The sequence below is a fragment of the Halichoeres trimaculatus genome, unplaced genomic scaffold, assembly GCF_033239565.1.
Source record: "Halichoeres trimaculatus isolate MK-OKI-2021-1 unplaced genomic scaffold, fHalTri1.1 fHalTri1_scaffold_2, whole genome shotgun sequence".
In the NCBI taxonomy this organism is placed as follows: domain Eukaryota; kingdom Metazoa; phylum Chordata; class Actinopteri; order Labriformes; family Labridae; genus Halichoeres; species Halichoeres trimaculatus.
The window spans coordinates 18,671,100-18,677,099 of NW_027437180.1; positions in this window are offsets into that span (position 1 = coordinate 18,671,100).

The following is a 6,000-nucleotide window of genomic DNA, read 5'->3' on the forward strand; positions in this document are numbered from 1 at the left end:
AAGATTAAATTCAAACTAGACTCTTTCCCATTAACAATTGTCCTTGGCTGAAGTATTCATTCATATTGACACCCTAACATGTTATCTAAACTGTTTCTATGACACAACCAGTGCAGTGCCTTTATCTTTACAAAGTATAAACTACCAAACAAATGTGTGATCAAACCACAAACATTTATCTGGTGGAGCTTTACGTCAGTAGATTAATGATCAGAGACCCTGTTTTTGCCCCCGCACATCTGCACACAACTCCCTCCTCCTGATTGGTCACATTGTGTGTTATCTTCCTCCATCACAGGCAGGAGCTCCGCTTGATGCGCGCTTACATCCTGTGTGAAGACATTTCCCTGTGCTGTTCTTTTTTTAGCTGCGAGCTGTTCGAGTTGCACGTCACTGTGACTGTCTGCCCTCTGCGCTCTGCATCTTAATCAGGACAACAACACATAGAGAGAACAGCCATCATACTGCAGGACATAACCAGGGATCCATTACTGAAAACATTTAATATTTACACTGCAGCTGCAGCAACAGCCTATCTGCATCATGTAGACTACAGACATCATTATTAACATTTTACAGGAATATCATTTTTACACCGACTCAGTTATCGGTTTAATTGTCACATTACATCAAAAGACTGAATACAACCAGGATCTGATGTGCTTTATAAAGAGCATTATCTGTCCATGCATCATAGAGTTAAAGTGTTGTCCAAAAAACAATTTAAACAAATCAACCACACTGTTGCGTGTACATGCGTGACATGTTGCCCTTTTCTCATCAACCCACACAGATGTTTCTTATCGCCCAGTTGAAAATATACAAACACTGATGCAAGAGGCATTATCTGGAGCAGTGAATATCATAAATAAGAAATACACAGCTCTTAAATCCTGTAGGTTGTAGCTGGTATGTTTCATATTCATACTTCATACTATTTCATTCCTATTTCATCCATATTTAGACAAAGTTTTTAGTATCATCTCAAGGTATTGTCAGAAGAATGAAGAATGATACTTTGACTTATTTAGGTTTCGGTGTAATTAAGGAAATAATAATATAATATGTCAAACTGTGCCCTCCTGGTCCTAGTTGAAAAAAAAAGGAGTAAATCCATGCACACTGATACAAAGTCAGTGGGGATAGATTCCTGATTCTTTAAACCGGGGTGATCAAGACCCCACATGCCATGAGTTTTGTGTTTTCCAGAAGAAATAGGAGTAATTTCAGACTCGTTCTCTGCTATGTTTCGCGTTTTTCTCTCCTTTCCAGTTCAGTGCTGCAAACAGATGCAAGGAAAACAAACACTATCTCTTTCCTTGAAGAGATTGAATTGATGCAGGTCACTCCAACTGGCTCCATTAAGACACCTTTTTATGTTGACACAAAAAGCCCAGGCTTTCAAAATGAACATCATTAACATTCCATCCATAAGTTGCAAAAGCTCCTGCCTTTGAAAATATAAACAAGAAAGCTCCTTCATACAATCTGCTCATAGTAATGTTCGATCTGAGTGTTTGTGTTTTCTGCACAAGGACATGTTGTTCTTTTACTACAGCTTCTGTGTGGAACAAGATGTACTGCTGCTGCTGCTGCACTGTCAATGGGTCTCTCACAGCTTTCAGACAAACAGGCAATGAAGCGCGGCCTGAATCTCTTGTTAACTGTTAAGTTGTACCTGCGTTCTCTATTCAGATCCTGAGGTGTGATTCATGTGAGGCTTGATAACAGTCCTTAAGAATAAAATGTGTTTTAGAATATGCTGGGCAAAACCAATAATCCAGAAACAGCGTTTCCATTTTTTTTGTTATGACAAAGTTTTGTGTCAAATAGAAAAAAATAACAGCTGTCATCATGATGTTTGACCATAGAAGGTCCCACTGCCCTCTTTCATAGCCTAACATTACTGTAGGGTGTGTGTAAAATTTCAAAAGAATAGATGGCATTCAAGTAAAGTACTTCTTGTTCAAGAAAGACAGTGTCTTTCAGTGAGGACAGGAAAGGTGTGAACCAGTAGAGGGAGGGTATCTATCAGCACTCACACCCTGAGGGCTAAATGAGGTTAAAGCAGGGTTGCAGTCAAGGAAGAGCTGGCCCAACAAACATTAACCAAGCCTTACTTGGCTTTTTTTTTATTTCTAAATTTGAAAATCAAAATGCTTTAATTCTATAGAAACTAGAGTCAAAAATATATAAATATACATTCAATATTTTCATTTTGCAAAAATAAAACAACAATTGCTAACTCTGTGAGTCTAAAGTGCTAAGTGATCTTATTTAACCAATCCAATAAAAACATTTCTATGAGTGAGATAGCATTACTAATAGCCTGATAACGTCACAGTCAAAAGTCTCAATTACTGTTAGTGAAATATCTGCCTCATTGTTGGTCTTTGTTCTGACTTTTGACCTTAGGGTTCACACCGCCTCATATGATAGAAGCAAATCTGATAAATAAGAATGGATATGATGGTAAAGAGATTTATAAACCAATAGGATAACTGAAAAATCGATTCTGAAAGACACTGAAAGCCAATGCAGGCTTGAGCAAATGTACATGTGTAAACTGAGTGTAACGTGGGCTCTCTTTATGGGCTTTGTTGCGTAAATTCTGAAGCAGCTGAAGTCGTGAATTTTTTTTTTTTTTTTAACGGAGACCAGAAAAAAAAATTACAATAGTCAATTCTACACATGATAAAAGCATGGATTAGTGGTTCTGCATTGACATGACAGAGAGTAGTGCTCAATCAATGTTTTTTTTAATGGTGAAATTACTTTTTGGTACTTTCTGATATGTGGCTTCAATCTAAGATCAGAATCAAAACAGACACTCTTCACCTGTTGATGTTTGTTAAAAGACAGTGTGTCTAACTCCTCTCTCTGGGCCCCAGTGCTGAAGATTACAACTTGTGTTGTGCTCAACTGTAAAATGGTTTCTGCCATCCATGAATTTATATCTGATATATAGTTAAAAGGGGTTTCAACCAGTCCTGGGTCATCGTAAGATATAGCAACATAGATCTGTGTGTCATCACCATAGCTGTGTAACTTAACGCTGTTTTTTCCTGATGACATTTCAAGAGGCAACAGCTAAAGGGTTAAAAAGATTAAGGCCTAAAATTGAACCCTGGGGGACACCTTGATACATGTCGTATCATGTATCATATCATAGTAAGCCAATAATCATTACTATTGATCAACATCCCTTTTACCTTGATAGTATCGCTTTCAATTACCTTTCATTACTACTAGCAACATTAATCTATTTATGCTAGCTTAAACTAATGTTGACTAGTAAACAGTGCTGACGAAATTTCTGTCTTTAAATCTCTTATCATGCTAAGCTGGATGGCATCAATGTTAATATCAAATAATTTTACAAACTTATACCCAAAAGAACATGATGCCTCCGAATAGAAAGGTACGTGCCAGGCAGAGGAATCAAACCAGGAACCTTTGTGCTGTAAGGAAACAGCACTAACCACTGCACCACCATGAAGTCCCTCCACGTTGTTATGTCTGTGCTTTGTTATGTCCTTGCTCTTCTTCTAATTATATGGCTACATAGAGGCAAAGAAATACATATATACTATAATATAATATAATATAATATAATATAATATAATATAATATAATATAATATAATATAATATAATATAATATAATATAATATAATATAATATAATATCACTATTAAAAGAACAGTTTACTCACCCGAAACACTTGGAACACATAGTCCTTTATGTCAAACCATACAGCTCAGTAATTCAGTTCATACATGACTGCGTTTACTGGCTTAATAGCAGCAATAAAGATGAAAAAGCTCTGTTTAGAAATATCCCTACATGTGAATATAACCTACATTATTTGATGTCTGATATAAGCCAGTTGATGATTAAATAAGTTTTACTGACCCAAAATAAAACTGATGTCCTTCAGTTTGTACTTTTTATGTTCCCTGTTACAAGATGAGGAATTGACAGATTTTCCAAAGCTTTAACTCAAAAACCTTTAAAAGCAGTTAACCTCCCACATAGAATGTAAAAATATGAGCTGACATTATTAAATGTACATTTATGTTAACAGATGCATATGATCTTGTCTTATTTCCGATTTCCTGCTACATCAATTCCGTCTTTGTCTAATTTTCCTCAGCTCTTATCACATTAACCATGGGGGGCTAACCAAGCTGCGATATCAAACTGAAAAATCACCTCTACTCTGATTCTCACTTTGTACAGTCTATGTCACAGTTTTTTTAAGCCTTTATCCTCACTTGAGTCTTTGTTCAGTTGTTGCTTACAATCACACATTGCATTTGTAAATATATACATCTAAAAAATCTTTTCCCTAAACTAAATAGCAAAAAAAGTGTTGTATCTTGAGGGGTAGCTTTTAAATAGAATAGAATAGAATAGAATAGAATAGAATAGAATAGAATAGAATTACTATATTGATCCCAAACTGGGAAATTGCTGTTTTGACAGCAGCAAGTGACAGAGTAAGGAGAAAGGTACAAAAATAGAAAGAATAAAATTAAATAAATTAAATTAAATTAAATTAAATTTAAGTAAATTAAATTGAATAAGATAAGCACTCTAATTACAACAAGATACAACAATAAAGATTGTGAGAGGTATATACACCAGCTATAAATTAACATCCCTTTAACTACTTTGCGTGATTAAAAGCTTTGTTTTTTTTTTAAGTTGTATTTTTTGGCTTTTCTGCTTTTTTCAGAGACGACAGCACAATTGATAGAGTAGAAAACAGGGCAAGGGTGTGGCGTGACATGAAAAGGGTCTCCAGTTTTAATTACAACCCACCTGACCACTTAAAGGCTACAAGGCCTAACTGGCAGGTCATTCCTACACCCAAATCTTTCTCTTCTTACAGTTTTAAACATTATAACACTCATGAACCCTCTCCAGATGTTTAATTATCACTGCTCTAAAAGGGATTCATGATGTTTTTAAAAATGAAAGCTTCCATATGACCCAGATTTTTCACGTTAAGCTTGTGACGTGTTGGGCAGATCAGGGTCAGTGTGATAAATAAAATCCTCATTCGCGAGGTTTATGTGGACATTCATATGCTGTGTGGATATTAGGCGGCTTTAACGCTCACAGTGTGATAATGCAGCTGAGCCTCTGATGGATGAAAACAACATGAGGAAGCACGCACTTCAGAGTGAAAACATGGAGCATTTTAAACCAGTGACGCCCAACGTGGGGGTGGTGGGAGATCCATTTGCTTGGAAAATCCAAGGGATGGTTGCACAATATAAGTGTAATGGGACAAAAAACAGACTGAGATGTTGTTTACCAGATTGTCCTCTATTTAAAAAAATAGAGCCCTTCTCCTTGTGAATAGTGCAAAGTGTGGCCCTGGAATATACTTGAAACTTGGGGCAAAATAACACATTAAATGAAATCCTAGCACCTCTTCTTGACCAGATTATCTACCTGCAATATGATATGATATGATATGATATGACATGATATGATATGATATGATATGATATGATATGATATGATATGATATGATATGATATGATATGATATGATATGATATGATATTAAATTAAATGATAGGCATTTTTCTTGGTCTTGAATGTGTTCAAACATTCAGGTGCCTCTACAGAACTATAAATAGATTAAAACAAAATTTTAACAAGAAATGTATAAACATTTGAGTTTTTAAGATTTCTTTTCTTTTTTTCAAACTTTTTTGAAACCAGAGGGTGATAATGGTTAAACAAAACAAGTCTTATTCAAGGTCTGTTGTTGTGACGCCTCTACTTTAATCTTAACTCACAGTCTTGGCAGTGGACTTGGGACAATTAACTGCCATGGAGACGCTCTGTTGACAAACAAGCTCAGTCCTGCAGTCAGGCCGTTCATGATATTTCTCTTTTATATTCCTACAAACCTGTAACCTCCCATCACTGTGACGTCTTCATCACCTCTGTTTATTTTCTTTTCCTTATTATGACAACAG